General features: G+C 36.3%; 1 protein-coding gene and 1 long non-coding RNA gene across 8 annotated transcripts in view; one reads left to right on the forward strand and one right to left on the reverse strand.

Moving 5' to 3' along the window:
• Nucleotides 1-17,736, reverse strand: part of LOC143642746 (uncharacterized) — a 29,601-nt gene extending 11,865 nt beyond the window's left edge. For both annotated transcript variants that reach the window (XR_013155845.1, XR_013155844.1), the window contains exons 1-3: nucleotides 17,478-17,736; nucleotides 11,291-11,355; nucleotides 4,856-5,008 (exon numbers count right to left, since the gene is read on the reverse strand). This is a non-coding gene — a long non-coding RNA (uncharacterized LOC143642746). The remainder of the gene's footprint in view (nucleotides 1-4,855; nucleotides 5,009-11,290; nucleotides 11,356-17,477) is intronic.
• The window catches only part of SYT1 (synaptotagmin 1), a 1,262,805-nt gene that overhangs the window by 1,096,578 nt on the left and 143,993 nt on the right, over nucleotides 1-22,234 (forward strand). The window lies entirely within an intron of this gene.

Here is a 22,234-nt window from a genome sequence, read left to right on the forward strand (position 1 = left end):
TACATTTTTCATCAAAGGGCTGAAGTTTTTAGCTTCCAACGGTCAATAACTTGATATTTCTTTGGAAGGGGTTAAAGTCATTGTTTCTTACAGCATCCTTTATGCCCAAAGATCACGAAAGAACTAATGCTGTTTCTAAGCACATTCAGTGACCAGATGGTAACTTATGCCCTCCGAGAATCTCTGCACAATAAATCAATTCCCTGAATGGAAATCCTTATAAAGCATTAACCACTGGAACTTTAAATGTGGATGCCAATAAGGTTACTTCTGACATTACAGAAATGAAGCAAAGACATTCATCTGATCCGTAGGCTCCTAGGAAGGTATACTTTCCTTGTATTTGTTCACTTGTTCATTGTCTTATCTTCCCCATTAGCCCCATCCCAGGCAGTTGTCAAATCAGTTGTTCCTTACTATGTAACCAGGTTCTATGTCAGAAGCAAGCACACCACTGTGTGCAGAAATACTGTGGAATGAATGAATGGGGAAAGATGTTCATTATGCTATGAAATGTATTTTTAAACTCCCTTTGAGAGTCCTGTGTTAATAACATTAATTCTTTTCTCGTCTCACAAATGAAGTCTAAAGTTTTCTGAATGTCCATCAAAATATCGTAGCACTGAACAGTGAAAATGATTTAGTGCTTTGTTTGTATCAGTCTATTTCTTTAAAAGGAGAGGCAGCATAGATGCTCAGATGGTTGTGGAAATGATAGGTTTTCTCTCACATTGTGATTATTTTATTTATGTGTTTGTTTTTTAGTAAAAGCTTATTCAATTTCCCTTTCCTCCCTGTAACCCTCTTTTTCATGCTGTTTCCATGACGCACAGAGAGCTTGTGGTTTAGCTTAATTTAGCTTTTATTTAAACATAGATTTATTTAAATTCATGCTCTACGACTCTGCTTGCAATATGAAATATACCCAAAAATGAAATGGGAAAGAATCAGAGAAGAGTTAAAAGAATCTGAACAAAATTAAAGTTTATCATACCTAGAATATCCACTTTTATCCAAACTGATAATAAAGAAGATATATCAGTATTGAACTATTTTACAGTACATTAAAACCATGGTGTATTTTAGTGTATCTAGGGTATATGTGTCCATTTTAGGAGACTTGGAATATGATGATTTCCCTTTAAAATTATTGCCAAATTATAGCTGCATTTGATTTTATGACTTATCTTTGGCCATAGCTGTGTTTTACTGGATTCTGAGTCCTTGGTTAGAATTTCAATCACCAACTATAAGTGTATTCCTATGCATAATAAATGCTGTCCACTTCATGATGTGATTTCTAAGAATATCATAGGAAAACAGTAGATAATTTGAAGTATTTTTTAGAGTGTAGGACTGTAGTTAGAAAAGACTTTACAGGCACAGATGTATAAAATCCAAATTCTCACTTCATCTAAATAAAAATTTAATATCATTTTATTTTTTATTGTGAGTTTCCTGGAAAGCAATTAAAATTAGACTCTAATTTAAAGTAATAATTAAATGCAAGGAGAGCCCTGTGCATTTTCAAAATGCTCTTTGACTATCTTCCATTGTTTCCCCATTATTATATCTTAATTTACCACATCCAGCCTCCCTCTCACAGTTATAAATACCCAAAGACGTTCACAGTCTGGGTCCCTTGTTTTCAAACTTCATCTTTATTAAAATTTGTCTTCATTCTTCTATCTAAGCTATAAACAGATAATAAATAGAAGCTACAATTTATTGAGAGACTACTATGTGCCAAGATAAAGAATTCCCACAATATTTCTCAAAATTGGCATTATTAAATCTGTTTTACAAAATGAGAGGCAAAAAAAGAGCAAAACCCAAGAAAATCTAAGTAATTTGTCCAAGTTCACATAAGCAATGCCAAAGCTAAATTCCAAGCTCTGATCTGAAGTATGCACCCTAGTTATTTCACCATACTGTCTTCCTTAAATAGTCTGTTTGTCTTCTCAACTCCAAAGTGTAGCTGTAAGCTTCATTTAATGCAAAACATGACCACAAACTAATTTCTCTCGGCCTTGGCTTATTATTTTTTTGTTGTTGTTGCTAACTTTAATATTTGGTCAGTTTGCTTTGACAGATTGCAACTGGTTAATATATATGCAAAATGTATATGACAAGGCAAAACACAGTAAGCAGCTGTGGCATCTTTGTCTCTTTGTAATAGTATTATTTCTTAAATAATCAGCATTGATTCCTGTCCAGGATGCAAAGCCCTAAACTGTAAAGCTATTCATAAATACAAACATGTTGTTATTCCCTCATGACTGCTGATGAATTTAATTCAGGCAGAGAGGTTTTACTTTCCATTGAAATTTTTTTACTTTGATAAATAAAACATAAATTCACATCCATTCTTTCAAAATATATATTGAATATCTATAAATTAGCACTGTAAGAGTACAAAGTATATAGAGCATGGAAGATTAACACTCACACATTTCATACATGGGAAATGGTCAATTAGAGGAGCAAAATTTCATATTGCAAAATAATTACAAAAGAAGCTTCATGAAGATCCAAATAAGAGGTATAAACAAAAAAGTACTATGTATTTTGGACAAGAAAAAAGGCATGGTCAGGAAGGCTCCATGGAAGAGCTGGAAAAGGTAAGTTAGTCTTTAGAGTTGAGTAGAAATTGAATAAGGAGAAAGAAACAGAAAATGCCTTCTAGAAGTAAAAGAAAAAGAGATTGACTAGAGCAAATATGCAGAGCTCGGACAGCTAATAAGAGGCAAAGGTAAGACTAGATTGAAGGCTGGAACAGATATCCTAAGAAATAGGATTGAATGAAGTCATTTAATAACAGTTTGTGCCTTAAATAACAGATGGATGAATCTAGATTCAGGACGTGAAGTAAAGCTTGAATAACTTATTCTTCCCAGGATCAGGAGTTGAATAATGAAAGCCAAGCCTATCTCTGTGCCAAGCACTCTATCAAGTGCTTTCCTTGCATTTTTTCACATCATTCTTAGAGTAGGCCTATGGGGTAACTCTTCCTATCCCCATTTTAAATACTAGAAAATGTGATTTGTCCTATGCCCACCAGAAAATCAGCAACAAAGCAAGGATTTAGGTGTTGTCTGTCTGACACCAAACCCATTTTCTCTCTACTCTGCCTTATTGCCTCTTAGTTGACTAAAGTTCAGTGACTACAAGGATAATGTTTTATCCTTATCTTCAGGATCCAGCACTGTGCCTGGCACATCCAAAGTGCTTAAATAGGTATTTTCAAGTGAATTAGTTGAACAAATTAGAATTAAATGAGAATTTTCTTTACCAAATAAGCGTCATGGGTCTTATCATCTTCAAAGAAGTTATCTTTAAATGTTCACCACTTACTTCCATTATACTGCCTTAGCCCAAAACACTTTTGAAGTCCAGCCCTTTCTTTCAAGTTTCTTTCTCAATGTACACTACTTTTTTTTTTTCATCTTTTCTTAATAATGTCTTGTCTATGTCTTTGAAAGGTAAAGTTTACTGAAATGGCCATATTTAGAGCTAAGTATGCACTATGAGTTGAAAATGAGTTTTTAGCCACCATGATAAAATAAAGAAGATGGGTGATCTATTAGGCTTATATTGTGACTCTGAAAGGAAAAGTGTTCCCATATGTTTTGAGCACTAGTTTCACTGCAGAGTCTCTCAAATGGTTCACTATGGAGAAAATTCTCATTGGGAGATATAAGTTCTAATACATGTAGTGCTAGAGAGCTCTAATAGAAGGCAGTATAGATATTAAGGTTTGTTTTCAGGTTTATTATCATTATTTTTGTTATTATTCAAGAGAAAAAGAAGTGAGAGCTTTCAGTTGAATTTTAAATAAGACAGAGCAAAGTGGCTGGTAGCATGAATCTCACTTACATAAGTTCGCAGAACAGAAAGTGAAGAGTGGGAGTTGAGATGAGAAAATATAGAAAATAAAAGGAGAGTGAGAAAAATGATAGAGACAAGAGCCATCTTGCCCACATCTTAGGCTCCCATATTATTGAAACAGGAGGATTTGAGTGGGAAGCAATGTGATCAAGGTAGGAGAATGTCTTGTCCTGTGTGGTCCTCCATCTTCCACACACTTGGACCTTTTAAAACATAATTTTTTTTTCTGTTAATTTCATTGTATGTTTTGGAACAATTCTTTCTTAATATCAATCATATTTGGTGAATTCTTCAAATTAAATGTGTTCCCCTTCTGTCTTACGCCTACCTAGCTTAGAACAGGCCAATGTTTGCATTGTGAAATTGTTAATCCATTGCAATCTGTTACCCAGCAAGTAGATGAAATGTCAGCAACTGAGTTGTACTCATTGTACTACAGAATGAGGCAGGAGAATGAGAACCTACTGAAAAATGAGCCATTTAAATGCTTGAAAGAGAGAAGGAACACACACACGTTCACAAGCTTACTTCTTTTAAACCTGGTTTAGCAGAACCAAAATTCTTTCTAATTATGAGCAAGAGTACTTAAATATTGCAAATTAATTTTATTCATTCGTTCTTTCATTTTTTCAACATGTATTTGTTGATCACCTTCTGAGAGCTAGGGACTGTGCAAGTTTCTAGGACTACAATGGTGAAAAAGATAGACACATCAAAGTTTAATCAAGTATAAATTAATGACTAGGCAGTATCACCAGGTTGACCAGAACTCTGACTCTGGAGTCAGCCTGTGTAGATCCAACCATGATTCCGTTTACAATTGGACAAGCTATGTAGCCCTTCTATGAGACAGAATTAAGACTACCCTCTCCCGTCCATTAGTGGTAATACATTCTAAATGGGACAATTCATGTAAAGCAGTAAGAACAGTACTCTTCATGATAAACTCTTGATAAATATTACTTACTTTTTATCAGTGAAAACACTGATCCTTGCCAGCAGAAAAAGCATTGTTCTAATCACTAGGCTTATATCTCCTTCCTTTTGTGACAAGACTGTGATGACCTAAGTGACCAGAAGACATTGTCACACGCAGTTCTGATGAAAGAGAGTCCAGACCCTGCATAGAGAAATGTGGGCAAGAAAATAGGTCACAAAGGCCAACCTGAGTAAGGCCCAGCATGTGTGCCCAGAAGGTGGTGCCAACATGGTATGGCTCCGACATTACCTATTAACTCCCCTCTGCTGTGACACCCCAAAAAGGAACTCAAAGTTTCAGGACCTTCTATAATTAAAAACAAGAGGCAATACCAAGTGTTGGTGAGCATATAGAGAAATTGGAACCCTCATACATTGCTATTGGGAATGTAAAATGGTGCATCACTTTGGAAAAGAGTTTGACCTGTTAAAATATTAAACACAGAGTTACCATATGATCCAGAATTTCCACTCCTAGTTATATACTGAATAAATAATTAAACTATGCCCGCATAAAAATTCTGCAATATTCATAGCAGCAGTTTTAATAATAGCTCCAAAATGGAGACAACCCAAATATCCATCAACTGGCGACTGGATGAACAAAATATGGCACATCCATACACTGGAATATTATTCAGCCAGAAGAAGAAATGAAGTACTGATACATGCTACAACATGGATAAACTAGAATAGGCAAATTCATAAAAATAGGAAGTGGATTTGTTGTTGCTAAGGGTGTGTGGAGGTAGAGGTGGAGGGGAATGAGTGCGACTGCTAATAGGTAGAGATTTCTTTGGGGAATGATGAAAATGTTCTAAAATCAACTCTGTGAATATACTAAAAATCATTAGAATTGAACAGGTGAATTTTATGGTCAATGATATTTCACTAATGTCATTTTAAAAGTTTCAGGCACCAAAACCCTACACCTGGATGCATGAAGTTCCAGGTTGATCTGGGGCCCCATCTGACAGTGGGAATGTCTTTCCTGGTATCATTTCAAAAGCCCAAGAATGTCCCCTCAAAATATTCTAATCTTTCTTTAAATCGAGGCAGTCTGTCTCTAACCCAGATCATGCCCCTCACCACTATTCTCTTAATATAAGGTTGGCACTACAACTCTTTTTTTTTTATAGATGAGGAACTGAGGTTTAGGCCATATCGCTAGCTAGAAAGAAATCAAGATTCAAACACCATTGTTTTTTTATTCCAAAGTTATTTTCTACCAGCCTCTTTCCCTTTGAATAAGGAATTTAATTCTCCTGTTGTAAGAACATTGGTCTACATATAACTAATATTTTTTAGTCAGTCTTCCTACAGTAGACTGTCATTTGATCTTCATACAACAATTTCTCAGGGATTCCCCCAACTTAGTAAATTACTCTCTTCTGGACCTTTTCTAACTGCATCATATCTTTATTAATTGAGTTAAAATTGGCATACTATAGATGCACAGATGTTCAATGTACAGTTCAATGAGTTTTGACAGTTGTGTATACCAGTGTGACCACCAAACCAATCAAGTTATAGAATATTTCTTACCCCAAAAGGTTTCTTCATGCTTCTCTCTAGCTAATCCCCATCCTCAGTTCCCAGAGGCAACTCAGCTCTGATTTTCTCAAAATAGATTAATATTCTTGTTATTGAAGTACATATGAATGGAATAAGACTATTTTGTTCCTAACTTCTTTTGCTCAAAATAATGTTTTAGAGATTCCTTCACACAATTGCATACTATTGTTGAGCAGTGTTCAATTGTATGAGTATGCCACAAATTGCTTACCTGTTTTCCTTTGGATGGACTTTGGGGTTGTTATGAATAAAGCTGTTACAAAGAGTTTTGTAAAACACTTTTTGTGAACACGTTTCCTTTGTTCACAAAGGAATTTCTGGCTCACAAGTAAGTGTATGTATCCTGCTTTCCTAAGCAAAAATGACCAGGCCACCACCACTGGCACCTGGAAAATAGTCTTTATAGGGTTGCAGTGTGATGTTTATTGTGTGGGGCTCAAGCATATTTCCTTCTCATTTCCACTAGCCTCTCCCATGATGCCTAATATCACCTTGTCTTTGCTCATGGCAGCATATTGTCTACCTTATACCATGCAAATAACGCCTCCTTACACTCCACCCTATTCTCTAAGTGTAGGTATGTAGTCACATCACATTGTTGCATAAAAAGATGTCTTGTTTACCTGCTTTTGTCATCTCCCAAGTAAAGAATAAACTCCTTATGAGTAAAGAGTGTCTTATACTTTTGCACATCTTATAGGACTTAGCTCCTAGGAGAGAGTATGGCATGGATCAAAACTCAGAGTTCAAATCCCGTACACTCTTTGAGTCTCAATTTCCTCCTAAGTAAATGGCCTGTTGAAAAATTTAAAATACATTAGGGATTTAAGTGTCTGACATAAAAAAGTTATTTTTGAAACACGTCTGTTGCCAAATGAATTCCTAAAAGAAACAATTTAGGAATTGTTTCCAGGATCATTTAAAAGGGTCAATATTTTTCCTCTTACAGTGAGGCCAGTGATACCAGTCTCTGTTTTACCCATTCCTGTCCACCCATCTGAAATTTCAAGTGCAAAGTGGAAAGGCGTCTTAAGCTTTTGGAAAAGCTGGTGGAAGATTTCTCTATCAGTCTACTCCATAACGCTTCAGACACGTTGTCTCCCTGCCAACTTTATCTTCTGTCTTCTCTCCTCTTCTTCTTTATCTCTTTTCAAGGGGAAGTCAATGATGATTGGAGGCTTTATGGACCCCAGAAGATCATGTTCCTAAAGGAAGCCCTTCCCTGTGGGTGTAGACCTACTGTGGGTGGGTTTTGGATTAGGTTATTTCAGTTGAGGCTTGCCCCAGATGGGTCTTAATCCTCTTACTGGAATCCTTTATAAGAGGAAGAAATATAGAGAAAGAAATGGAGAGAAAGATGCAAAGGACAAGAAAAAGCTACAGATGGAGTAGCTGGACGCTGAAAGCAAAGAAAGCCGGGAGAGGAGGGACAGAACAGCAGATGCTGCCATATGCCATGCTGTGTGACAGAGGAATATAAGATCACTCGTAGCCAGCCTTCAGGGAGAAAACATTGCCTGTTGATGCCTTTGTTTGGACATTTTCCTGGTCTCAGAACTGTAAGCTTAAAAGTTAACAAATCCCCATTGTAAAAGCCAACCCATTTTATGGTATCTGCATTTCAGCAGCGTTAGCAAACTAAAACAGTTAAGAACCATTCAACTTACTTTTTGCTCCACTTTAAATGTCCCTCAAAACACTAATAAGAATGCAATTATTTCCCCCCAGAGATGGACCACAGCAAGACTGTGAACTAGAAGTGTGTGTCACAGTGTTCACTGGGGCATTTTTCTCCTGGGCTACAAGTGCTGGCAGACTGCAGGTTTGAAAAGCACAGGACAGCACTGGGCAGAGGAGAGTCCAGGGAGCAGAAAATCCAGAGTAGGCCAAAGCCATCTACTTACAACTTTTAAAAGATTAGAGGACAATGTTGTTAGAAGGTGGCTCGTTTCCTCCTAGAGTAAGACTCTGCTTCCAGCATGCTCTCTGAAAGTACCTTCTAAGTCAGTATTTTCTTTTCATGTGAGCATAATTAGTTTATATTCAAGAGCACTCGATAACTCTAGAGCGCAGAGATGAGCATCTGTGAGTGAAGTGGAAGGCCATGTACAATTCTGATAGAGGATAAAAAGGAAAATTTGAAAACACCTCCAGTCAAGCCTTCTCATTCTCTGAACCGCACACACTCTGAAATGTGGTCAGAGGTTGCTGTTTAACAAAATGTAACCAATTGCGCTTCAGTTTAAACTCTTATTTCTATATGAATAAGTCAACATGCTGACAGGTGCTTCCCTGAATTTTCACTTTCTCTTTCAAAAAAGGGGGAAAAAATTGTCTTTCAGGAGCAGCATACAGTGTTTGGAAAAATCTGTTCTTAATTGCACCTCACTGTCAATAAATGAAAAGAGTGAGATTTAAATATTAAAATCGGTAAGACCCTGGGGTCTTATGTTTTGATTTTAAGACATATTTTTGGATAGTTTAAGTCATAAATAGGGAATGCAGAAATGCCTGCATTGATATAAAAGCAACATCAGTGTTTAGCTTGGAATCTGAGAAGAGGTTCATGTTTTTCTTTAAGGTCACTGACTTACCAAGCAGTTCATACTGATGCTTTGTTTATATTGAGACCATATTTGAAAAGCACATAAAAGCTATGGAACCCTAGTGTCACAGTAGGATTGCCTAATTTTAGTTTTTAAGAACTGCTTTTTTTTTTTTATGGTAGAGTGCTTTCAAAGCTCTGTAACCTTGAAAATCAGGTACAGTTCAAACTTTACGTTGACGCTCACATCTGTTGAGTGTTTTGATGAACCGGTACTAAGTATATTACCTCATTTCTCCTCAAAATACCAGGAAGGCATAGGTACCATTGTTTTTCCCAAATTACAGACAAAGAAGCTGAAATTCAGAGATGCTACAATTGCATGAAGCCACATAACTAATGAATGGGAGAACTTTGTTTGGGCTCCAAAGGCATATATCCAGCACGTTAAATGGCCACTTATTGAGAAAGAAGTTCCAGGGCCTGTGCTAAGGATAATATTTTAGTTTGTGAAAGCACACATACTCATCACATGCCCTGTACTTTGTTTCGCTTACTCCCATTCTCCCACCTTCAAGTCTACCACTGCAGGTGCAAATGGAGGTTGCAATAGCCGGTATCGATTTACCACCACTCCCTGTTCCCACGTTTCTTAGCCACTCCCAAACTCCCTGGGTCACTCTTTCTGTGTCATAGATACATGTGAAAGAGCACGCAGATACATGTGAAAGTTCATATGCTTCTGTTTTTAAGTCTCTCCACTCCTCATATCTTCTGGTTTGCTTTATCCTACTATATATATATATATAAAATATATTGCAAGTTCCTAGAAGAAGGAAGTAATTGCTTCCATCTCTCCTGTCACCCTTCCTTATACAAGTATGATGATGAACACAAAGAGAACACCTTGCCTTGAACACCAGAGTTCAATGAACTAAGATCAATGAACCTATAATACCAAAGATCAACTAAACATTCCTTATTAACGTTCCTCAGAAAAAAACTGTACATTCCCTCCTCAAAAATATCTAAAAGCACTTAAAAACACTCCCGCCATAGAAGAGATTGGCTTTAACATAACTTTAGATATAATGGCTTTCTTAAATTAGGACTTAATTAGATACACATGACTATAAAAGGAATTTCTTTGCAAAGCAAAGTATTTTTGAACGCTTAGAGGTTTTAAGGCTCTGTGTTTCATAATGCTGTAGAATAAGTTCTTTATTAGTACCCTTTAGGAAGGACATGATTTGAGCTCTGCAGAATTGCCCAATTTTTTATCATTATGAAAATACTTTTTAAAGTGTGATAAATCTGCCAGAATGGGTGATTCTCCTATGAAGTGCTACAATTTGAAATATGACACCGACTATCCTCCTTGATTTTCATTTTAAAACTCTACTTATGAGAGAGAGAAGGAAGAAAGCAAGCGAGCATGCACTATCTAATACAAAACCAGATGATTACTAAACACATGTCATTCAGACTCTATTTTATCTCTTCTTCGAATCCAAATATTTAATTTATTGAAGAATAAAATTGCAACATTCCTGTCTAGAAGTATTTTGGTTTGCTAAAGCTGATGAGATGCCATATGCCAGAAACAGGTTGGCTTTTTACAATGGGAAGTTAACTTAAAACCTTACAGTTCTTAGGCCATGAACATGCCCAACTTTCAACAGATGATGCTTTCTCCCCAAAGACTGGCGGCTGGCAATCCTCAGCTCCTCTGTCACATGTCGAGGTACATGGCCAAGTCTGCTGGTCTCTGCTTTCTCTCTCAGGTTTCGATGCTCTCAACTTCTACCTTCAGTGCCTTCCTCTCTCAGCTTCTATGGGGTTTGTCTTCTGTGTCTTCTCTCTGTCTTTTATCCTCTTACAAAGGACTCCAAGAGGATTAAGACACACACCTCAACTAAACTAACCTGATCAAAAAGTCCCACCCACAATCAGTTTACATTCACATAAATGGAGTAAAAAGAATAGCATCTTTTCTGAGGTACATGCAGCTTCAAACCATCTTAGGAGGTTTAAGTATCATCTCTATGTTGAATTATGTCAACCAGTTTCACATTTAACTTTGCCAAATTTTTAACGCTTTTATGTTGCATTGGAATTCAGGATAGCTAACTTGTATTAAATGAACAATGGTGGTTGTCATTTCAGTTATTAGTTTCTAAGCCTTGCATCACCTAGTGTTAGGTCTAGTTTACTCTGTACAGAGTATTTCTATCAGGTGATTTCTATCAGCCTTTAAACTAACCATCCCCGCCACCACAAATTCGCAAATTCAGCCTCCTCTACCTGATGGCTTGTGTTTCCTCTCCGGAGCTTTTCCACGTTTGTGATTCGAATTGCTGATCAATTCCCTAGGGAGTAAAAATAACTTACAAATTAATTTAGACCTGAAATAATTAAATCCATTAGTCAATGAAATCTCACAACAAAACAGTATTGTGGAATTATTAAACCACATTTGCAAATGAGAAAACTAAGACTCATGGAAGTTAAGAAGTTTGTCTGAAACCGTATAACGAAGTCGTGGCCAGAAATTTAAACCAAAGTTTTACCTTGTTATAAAGCCCACATTAATTACTATTTATTCTAATTTTAAATTCCTTTAGAACAGGAATTTCATGTCAAATTCAGAGCTTCTGTTGGAAGTTCAGGAATTGTTCGAGAAAAGTATAAGGAACCCTGACAACTAACTTATGAAAGAAACATAAGACTATGGTGGCCTTTTCCATCTTATCAAATGGAGTGAGTTTTTTTTTTTTTTTCTGAAGAAGCAATCACAATCAGAAAGATGCCAATTTAAGTAACATACATGCATTTGGGAGTCCTGTTCTTCCTCTTTTGGTGTGGTGGAAAAAGAGAAATTGTTTATCTAGTGGCTGCTACCTCCTAGATGGCAGAGCTAAATTTTAAGATAGAAAAGAGATGGAACATGGCTGTATTCTAACAAAGCTGATTTTGGCCAGAGCTGCTGTTTGGGACATTAGGTTTGATTCTGAGATAAGTATTTGCTCAGACAGAGTTGAGTTCTACAAATAACCAGAGGATGAATTCATGGAAATACACAGTATACAATCACAGGGATCAAACTTTCTCTCAGGTCCTGATACTCAGTGCCCTGGACTAGAACTTAAGTAACTGAGGGCAGAACCTGGCTCATCATGTATAATTTCTACAGGCAGATAATACTTGACCACTGTGTGATCTCTTCTAAGAGGAACAGAGAGCCACTTGCCCAGCCATTAGAGTGCCTGGATGAAAGGAGAGAAGCGGGGGCTGGGAATGTAAGAGGGAAAGAGTAGTCAATCATTTCTCTCATTGCACTGGTGTGGTGACCCAACCGCTTCCCCGAGCCATTCCCTTTCTCAGTTGACAAGCCTGGCCAATGTTCTCAGAGAAAGTGCACCAGGATGACACCTCTCTGGATAATATCAAATACACTTGATCTTAAAAATGTCCTAAATGCAAGTTCTGGCATTCCCAAATATAGGCTTTTTAAAGGGTGAGCTAAAATCTCCCAAAAAAGAGTTTAAGACATAAGTTAAGGATATTCAAACATATTCTGAGATAGTGAAAATGAACTCAGGCATAAACTGCTACTAACGTCATCGTCTGTGTCTCATCCTTCCTTCTAAAAAATTATGAGATTTCTTAAAATGCTGCAATTCTTTGGATTAATTTTCATGTCGCATATCTAGTCAACCCTTATTAGTTCATATGTGTCTTCAAAGTGTTGGTCAACAAACAAAGGATAAGTGTAAATCAGATTTACATGATCTTTGTTCTTATGAATCTATTAGTGAGTAGTGTTAATATTGCCTCACATTTGTATGATATTTTCATGTGCTCTAGAGGCCACCGGGACCATCTATGTACTACCAAACCGAATTCACACCTCCTTCAAGCCTCAAGGTTCTGAAATCTATAGTAGTTTCCAGGCTGATTCAGATTCTCATAGTAGAAGAACCAGAATCCCTCTCTCAGAATGAGAGCACTGAGTGATGCATGCCCATTAACTGGAGATAAAACATCATTTGAGGTGATTTGGAATGACCTTCTGAAACCACTGAAGTCCATATAAAAGGAAAGGCATTTCAATGTAGCATGGAAGAATTAAACCAAAGGAAGACTTTTCTGGCAATGTTAAACAATGAAGCAGATATCTTAAAGAGCCTACCTCTCTGGAGGGTTTTTCTTTCTGTTTTAAATATTTATTTTTTCAAGGAGACATAATGTGCCCTAATGAAGCTTCACCTACCACCACAGTACATTAAATAGGCTTCAATACATTAAAGAGGGTTCACAGATCTGTATTTTCTCACTGCTCTTTTCTTCCTAAATCTAAACTCACACTGGCATTTGGAATGTATTATATAATGTTTCTATATTACAGTTAGACCTTCACAACTCTGGAAAATGTTATGATAGACATATTTAAGATAAATCTGGCAAATATAGATTAACTTTGGTGATTTTAACTTAAACTAAAAATTTTATAGTGTTTCTTTGAATGAGAAACTCAGGGACTCCCCAACAGTTAGACTTTCTCTCAGATCCTGATAGCCCAGCAAACAAGAACCTGGTCCCCAGCAGGCTCTTGAGTTCATTTTCTTCCACTCTCTGCATTAAATTCTACACTATAATAATAATAAACTAATTGCATTTTTCTGGGATAAATTCATATACTATAGAATCCATCTAAAGTATGCAATCAATGTCTTCTACTATATTCACAGAGTTGTGCATTCATCACCACAATCAATTCTAGAACATTTTCACCCTCAGAAAGTTTCATTATGTTATACCGTTCCATTTTTCATCCTCTGGCTTTCCTTCTAGTGACATACATGACTCTAAATATTCCCTTTCAATCACAATCACACCACCATATCATTACCATTGATTACAGTCACTACAGTGTGCTACCATCACCTCTATTCATTTATAAACACTTACAATCAACCTTGTTACATATTCTGCACAAATTAAGCATCACTTCCCCATTCTCTGCCTTCATTTTATCTTCAGGTGACCTATGTTCTAGATATCAACACAATAAGTTTGCTAGATGTATTTAGTTCATAATAGTCAGGTCATATAATATTCGTCTTTTTTGTGTCTGACTTATTTCACTCAACCTAATGTCCTCAAGCTTTATCCATATAGTCACATGTGTCATAACTTCATTTTGTCTTCAGCTGTATATTTCATTGTATGTATTGAAATGCATATTTCATTGTATTGTGTGTGTGTGTATATATATGTACATATATATAATATATATATATACACACACCATATTTTGTTAATCCATTTGTCAGTTGATAGACACTAGGTCTTTTGGCAATTGTGAATAATACTACTATGAACATTGGTGTACAAATGTCTGTTCACATCCCTGCATTCAGTTCTTCTGAATATATACCTAGTATATACCTAGTATCCTGATTGTGGGTCAAATGGCAGTTCTATATTTAGCTTCCCGAAGAGCCACCAAACTGTCTTCCACAGCGGCTGTAACATTCTACATTCTCACCAACAGTAAATTAGTGTTCCTATTTCTCTACATTCTTCCAATACTTGTAGTTATCTGATTTTTTAAAATAGTGACCATTCTAGTAGATGTGAAGTGATACCTCACTGTGGTTTGGATTTGCATTTCCCTAATAGCTAGTGATATTGAGCATCTTTTCATGTGCTATCTACCCATTTGTATATCTTCTTTGGGAAAATGTCTATCCAAGTCTTTTGCCCATTTTTTAATTGGTTTGTTTGTCTTTTTATCACTGAGTTGTAGGATCTTTTTATATATCCTATGTATTAAACCCTTATCAGATATATGCTGCCAAGTATTTTCTCCCATTGAGTAGACTGTCTTTTCACCCTCTAGACAAAGTTCTTTAAAGCATGAAAGTGTTTCATTTTAAGACAATCCCATCTATTTATTTTTTGGTTTTTGTTTCTTATGCTTCTAGAGAGTTTTTAAAAATAAAAATTAGGAAATAGTTTTGTTATCCTGCTTTAAGGGAGAGGAATAAACAAAGTGATCTCTCATGGAATCTAACAGCTGTGTGATTCATCAGAGAAGGTGTATATAAAGCAAAAGCTTTAGAGGAATTCCTGAAGAAGATGGTGGAGTAGGGAGCTCCAGGACTCACTCCTTCCTCCAAAACAGCTAGTAATCAGACAGGAACAATCTGAAACAACTGTTCTGATACTCCAGACACTGGAAGAACACTTACAGCTTCCAGGGTAGAGCAGAAGAAAGAAGCTGATAAACGATGGTAAAGAATTGTGATTAGCTCTCTCCACACAGTGGTTACTGAGACCATCCCCATTCTCAGGGTGGGCCATCTTAGGATCCGACTCCTGGTGAGCTGCTCCTGTCAAAAAGGGGCATAAAAATCCTCTTCCACAAGAGTGGGAGCAGGGGAGGACACAGCTGACCACATATTGTGGCTTTTGATTAGCAAATTTGGATCACTGGATCCCAACTCTGAGCTGGTGTTCCCACCTGCCTCCTATAAAAGTGGTGGCGGCCATTTCCAACCATGTCTCCAACAGGGGCAGATGCATAAGTATTAAAGACAAAGTATCTCCTTAGCACTGCAGAAAGCATTTGCTGGAAGATGACATCTGCTGGGCACACTAGGAAAGCACAGCTTCAGGCACCATCAAAAAAGGCTTTTTGGTGTCTTTCCTGACCCTCTCCCCAGAGTACTGTGGAGCTGGTCTATGCCCCCTACTTAGGGTCCCTGGCCCAGTATTGGCTGGGAAATACTGACTTAGGAAAGTCCCCTCCAGGTGACACTCCTCCTAAAATTTGCCCTCCAGGCAAAAGCAGCTGGGCACAATGAAATGAGTGTCAAAAAAAAAAACTATAGCAGCAAAACAAAAACAAACAGAACAGCTCAAGATACCTGGAGAAGAAACAGAGGAAAGGAAGCTTTCTCCTGGGGCTAAAACAATTGTACAAATAGCACAATCTTAAAAATTGTATCATTTTCCAGGGCAAAAATCAGATGAAGAAGAGCTGAAAAATCCGATCAGTTAAACATGGGTTATTCTAAAGGTTATAATGAGTTGAACCAAATGTAAAAGAAAAGCCTGAACAGAAAGTCAATCAACAATAAAACTCTAGGCAAGGGAGAAAAACTGACCTTCATAATAAACTCATCAAGATACTCAGACAACCACGAAAAATTACAAGTTAGCCTAAGAAACAGGAAGATATGGCCCAGTCAAAGAACAGAGTAAAATTTCAGAGAAGACATAGAATTTGGAAAAAACTAATCAAAGATGTGTTCAAACCACCTAAAGTCAATTCAAAGAGATGAAGAAAAATATGGCCAAAGAGATAAAGCATATTAAGAAGACACTGTATGAGCATAAAGAACAATTTGAAAATATGGAAGAAAATGAAACAGAAATTATACAAAGGAAAGACACAATCAAAGAGATTAAAAGTACACTAGAGGCATACAACAGCAGATTTTAACAGGCAGAGAAAGGAATCAGCAAATGAAAAGACAGAATGATCAAAATCTTATGACAGAAGAACAGATAGAGAAAACAGAAAAAATTGAGTAGGGGCCAGGGATTTGAATGACAGCAAAAAGGGGTCAAACATACATGTCATAAGTGTCCCAGAAGAAGAAGAGAAGGGAAAATGGGGGAAGGGAATAATATTTGAGGAAATAATTGCTAGAAAAAATCCCAACTCTCATGTAAGATATAAATATGCATGTTCAAGAAGTACAACATACGCCAAACAGAAGAAATCCTAATAGAACTACTCGGAGACAAATATTAATTAGAATCTCAAGTACCGAAGAGAGAATTCTGAAAGCATCAAGAGAAAAGTGATTCACCATATCCAAGAGAACTGCAGTAAGACTAAAGACCAATTTTTCATCAGAAACCATGGAGGTGTGAAGGCAGTGGTAAGATATATTTAAGTTACTGAAAAAGAAAAACTGCCCATCAAGATTTCTATGCCTGTCAAAACTGTCCTTCAAAACTGAGAATGATTCCTGGTGCCTGCACATGCAAAAAAAAAATTAGAATGTGTTTAAAATATTCACAGATAAACAGAAACTGAGACAGTTCATCAATCAAAGGCCTACTCCACAAGAAATACTAAAGAAAGTTCTGCAGGCTGAGAGGAAAAGATAGGAGAGAGAGGCTTGGAGTAGAGTGTAGAAAGGAAGATTATCAGTAAGGGTAACTAAAAGGGTAAAAAGATATGACGTATGAATACCAAAAGATAAAATGATTGAAGCACTGCCTTTACAGTAATAACATTCAATGTTGTTCTAGTTTGAAAGCTGCCAGAATGCAATATATCAGAAATGGAATGGCTTTTTAAAAAGAGGAATTTATTAAGTTGCAAGTTTACAGTTCTAAGGCCATGAAAATGTCCAAATTAAGGCAAGGCTATGAAAATATCCAAATTACGGCACCAAAAAGAAGTTACCTTCATTCAAGAAAGGCCAATGAAGTACAGGGTTTCTCTCTCAGCTGGGAGGGCACATGGCAATGTCTGCTAGCTTTCATTTGGCTTTTGTTTCATGAAGCTCCCCAGAGGCGTTTTCCTTTTTCATCTCCAAAGGTCTCTGGATGCATGGGCTCTGTTGGTTCTGTTGGCTCTGTCAGTTCTGAGTGGCTCACATGGCTCTGGTTGCTTTAAAGCTTTTTCCAAAATGATTCCAACCTAAAGGTCTCCAGTTAGCAACCCCACCTTGAATGGGTGGAGACAAATCTCCATGGAAACCATCTAATCAAAGGTTACCACCCACAATGGGTGAATCACATCTCCATGGGAACAATCAAAAGATTCCATCCCGTAATATTGAATGAGGATTAAAGGATATGGCTTTTCTGGGTTACATAATAGCTTCAAACTGACATAAATATTAATGGATTAAACTCACCAAACAAAAGAGACAGGTTGGTGGAATGGACAAGAGTGTGATCCAACTATATGCTATCTACAAAAGACTCTCCTTAGACCCAAAGGCACAAATAAGTTGAAAATTGGAAAAAGATATTCCACACAAATAGAAACCAAAGAAAAAGTTGGGGTAGCCTTACTAAAATCAGACAAAATAGACTTTATATGCAAAACTGTTACAAGAGACAAAGAAGGATATTATATATTAATAAAGGGGGCACTCCACCAAGAATAAATAGTAATCATAAATATTTATGCATCTAACCATAGTGCCCCAAAATACATGAAGCAAACACTGGCAAAACTAAGGGAGACATAGACATCTCTAAATAATAGATGGAAATTTCGATAAACCATTCTCATCAATAGATAGAACATCTAGACAGAGGATTAGTAGGAAAAAAAGAGAACTTGAGTCATATAAAAATAAACTAGACCATACAGACATATAAAGAACACTATACCCCAAAACAAAAAGATTTACATTCTTCTCAAGTGCTCATGGATCATTCTATAAGATAGACCACAGGTTGAGACACAGAACAAGTCTCAGTAAACTTCAAAATATTGAAATTATGCAAAGTTAATTCAATGACCATAAGGGAATGAAGCTGGAAATCAATAACAGGCAGAGAACCGGAAAATCCACAAATATATGGAAGTTAAACAATACATGCTTAAACAATCCATGGATCAAAAGAAAAATTGCAAAAGAAATAAGTAATTATCTCAAGATAAATAAAATGAGAACTGAACCTATCAAAACTTGTGGGATGCAGCAAAAGCAGTTCCTAGAGGGAAATTTTTAGCCCTAAACACCTACAATAAAAAAGAAAGAAAGAGTTAAAAGGAAAGCCCTAACTGCACACCTGGAGTAATTAGAAAAGAACAACAAACTAATTTCAAAGCAACAGAAGGAAAGAAATAACACAGTTAGAGCAAAAGAAAGAAAGAAAGAAATTGAGAATAAAATAAAATAGAGAAAATTAACAAAATTGAAAGTTAGTTCCTTGATAAGATCAATAAAATTGGCAAACCCTTAGCTAGACTGACAAAGAAAAAAAAGAGAGATGAGGCAAAAAATAATAATAAAATAAAATCAGAATGAGAGGAGGGACATTACTACTGACCCCACAGAAATAAAAGGGATCACAAAAAGATACTATGCACAACTGTATGCCAACAAATTAGACAACTTAGATGAAATGGACACATTTCTAGAAATGAATGAACAACCAACATTGACTCTAGAAGAAATACAAGACTGCAGTAGACCAATTATGAGTTGAGATTGAATGACTCATCAAAAACCTCTAAAAAAAGAAAAGCTCAGAATCAGATAGCTTCACAGGTGAATTCTACCTAGTCATTCCAAGAAGAATGAATACAAATCATGCTGAAACCCTTCCAAAAATTAAAGAGCATGGAGTACTACCTAACTCATTCTATGACACCAACATCACCCTCATATCTTAATCAAAGCCAGGTTAAGATACTACAGTAAAAGAAAATTACAGACCCAATTCTGTAATAAATCCAGATGTAAGCATTCTCAAAAAAATATTTGCAAATTGAATCCAGCACCACATTAAAAGAATCATGCACCATAATCAAGTGGCTTTTAGCCCAGGTATACAAGGGTACTTCAATGCAAGAAAATGAATTAATGTATTACACCACTTTAACAAATCAAAGAGGAAAAACCACACGATCATCTTGATTGTTATAGAAAAGAGATTAGACAAACACTCAGCATCCTTTCTTGATAAAAACATTTCAAAACATAGGAATAGAAGGTAGCTTCCCCAGCATGATAAAAAGCATATATGGAAAAACCCACAGCTAACATCTTAGTCAAAGGTAAAAGTCTGAAAGCCTTCCCTTTAAGATCTGGAACAAGACAAGGATGCCCACTGTCACCACTGCTATTCAACACTGTGCTAGAAATTCTAACTAGAGCAGTTAGGCAAGAAAAAGCAATAAAATGCATCCAAATTGAAAAGGAAGAACTAAAACTTTCACTATTTGTAGATGACATGATCCTAAATACAGAAAATCCCAAAAAATCTACCACAAAGCTCCTTGAGCTAGTAAATGAGTACAAGAAAATGGTTACAAGATAAACATGCAAAATACGGTAGGGTTTCTATACACTAGTAATGAGCAATCTAAGGAGGAAATCAAGAAAAGAATAAAGTATCTAATAAATTTATCCAAATAAAAGCCTTGTGCAGAGAAAACTACAAAAATCGCTTAAAAAAAACAAAGTAGTCCTAAAATATAAGGACATTGCATTTTCATGGATTGGAAAACTAAATATAGTTTAGATGTCAATTCTACCCAAGTTGATTTACAGATTCAATGCAATATAAGTAAATCTATAGAGACACAATTAGATCCATAGTTATACAGGGTTGGGGAAAGATAGAGGGATTGAGAAGTATGTGGTTTTTCTTTTTTGGAGTAATGAAAATTTAGCAGAATGGGTTTCTTATGTCAGTCCCTGGCTAACTTTCTTCATAAATTGCCCCCAATCAGAAATCCCTCAGTGGAAAGTTAGATATGTACCAATAGTAATAACAGTATTATTTGTACATGCCACATTTTCTCTCTTAGGTCACTAAAAGTCTTTCTTTTTAATGAGGGTAATTTGCATCAAAAAAATCTCCCCAGAGATGTAAAATTTCACATTGTAAAGAGTTCTTGTAAGCAATTAGAAACATTAAAAAGTTAAGCCTCTTGCTGTCATATCTAAACTACCACAGATACACATTTTTATGGAAACTAAGTTACTCTAACCTATAATTTCACATATTAAAGTGGCTCAGTATTCAACAATAAGAAAATTGATACTACCACTTGTGGAATATTAGTCATCCATTAGATATAATTATATGGAACAATGCTTTCATATAATAAACAGTAAAAGCAGAATATGATATATATATATGTATGCTTTAAAAATATTTGTACTTAAATGAATACAATATGGAAATCTATAAATATGAGTGCAATTGTCCTAGGAGCAAAGATTGTGATATATTTATTCCCATTTTTAACACAAATGTATAAATATAAATGCATATATAAATATTTGCACACACACATATATACATTTGACGTAATAAATGACCACTCTTTCAGAATTCAGTGATGCATAATCGGTATGCTTGATAGCATCCCACAGGTCTGCTTTGTTCATTTTTCCTCATTTTTTTTTTTCTGCTCCTTATGCTGGCTCGTTTCTATTGTCTTGAATTCAAGTTCACTGATTCTTTCTTCTGCCTATTCAAATCTGCTTTTGAATCCATATAATGAATTTTTCATTTTAATTACTGCACCTAGTTACTCCAAAATTTCAGATTGGTTCCTTTCTATAATTCTACCTCTTTATTTTGCTCAGACAATGTTGTCATAATCTCCTTTAGTTCTTTGTATATAGGTTCCTTCAGCTCATTGAACATATTGAAAATGATTGATTTAAAGTTTTTGACTAATAGTTCTAGTGCATGAATTTCTTCAGGGATCATATCTGGCAAATTCTTTTTTTCCTGTGACTGGGCCATACTTTCCTGTTTTGTTGTGTTTTTTAATTTTTTGTTGAGAACTGGGCATTCTGAGTAGTATGTTGTTGTAACTCTGGAAATGTATTGTCCCCCTCCTCTGGGATTGCTAGGTTTTGTTGTTGTTGAGGGTAGGAGCCATCAATTTGTGGCATTTCCAATCCTTTAGCTCCCTACTAAGGAACTGAAAGATAAAAGAGAGAGAGAGAGAGAGAGAAAAGGTTTCTCTGCAGCCTTTGCCTAAAGGGGGTTGGAGCAATGATCACCATCAGAGCTGGATCCCAGTGATCTGAAGTAGCTGATTAAAAGCCGTGATCACTGCTCAGGCTACAGATTCCTGGATTTGGGAAGACTAGGTCCTTGTAGCCCACCCGTTCCAGTAAGCTGCTGCAGAAGCTATAGCCCCCCACTACTGCCTGCCATGCATTTGGGTGGTGGATAGTGGTAGCAGCTACAAGGAGGATGAAATTTATTACTTACCAGCCTCTTCCTCCAGTTCTTCCCTGGGTGTTGCGCAGTGTTCCACTAGACTCCAGCATTTCAAAATAGTTGATACAGAAAGTTCCTGCCAATTCAGCAATTGTTTTGGTGGAGGGACTGATTCCTGGAGCTTCCGATTCTGCTACCTTCCCACAGTCCTCTTGAGTGGGTTTCTATTTTAACTTAAGTGAGTTCTTTTTTTCCTTTTCCAAAATAGTTTACTCAAGAAATTATGCA

Source organism: Tamandua tetradactyla, chromosome 7 (genome assembly GCF_023851605.1).
Source record: "Tamandua tetradactyla isolate mTamTet1 chromosome 7, mTamTet1.pri, whole genome shotgun sequence".
Classification (NCBI taxonomy): Eukaryota; Metazoa; Chordata; class Mammalia; order Pilosa; family Myrmecophagidae; genus Tamandua; species Tamandua tetradactyla.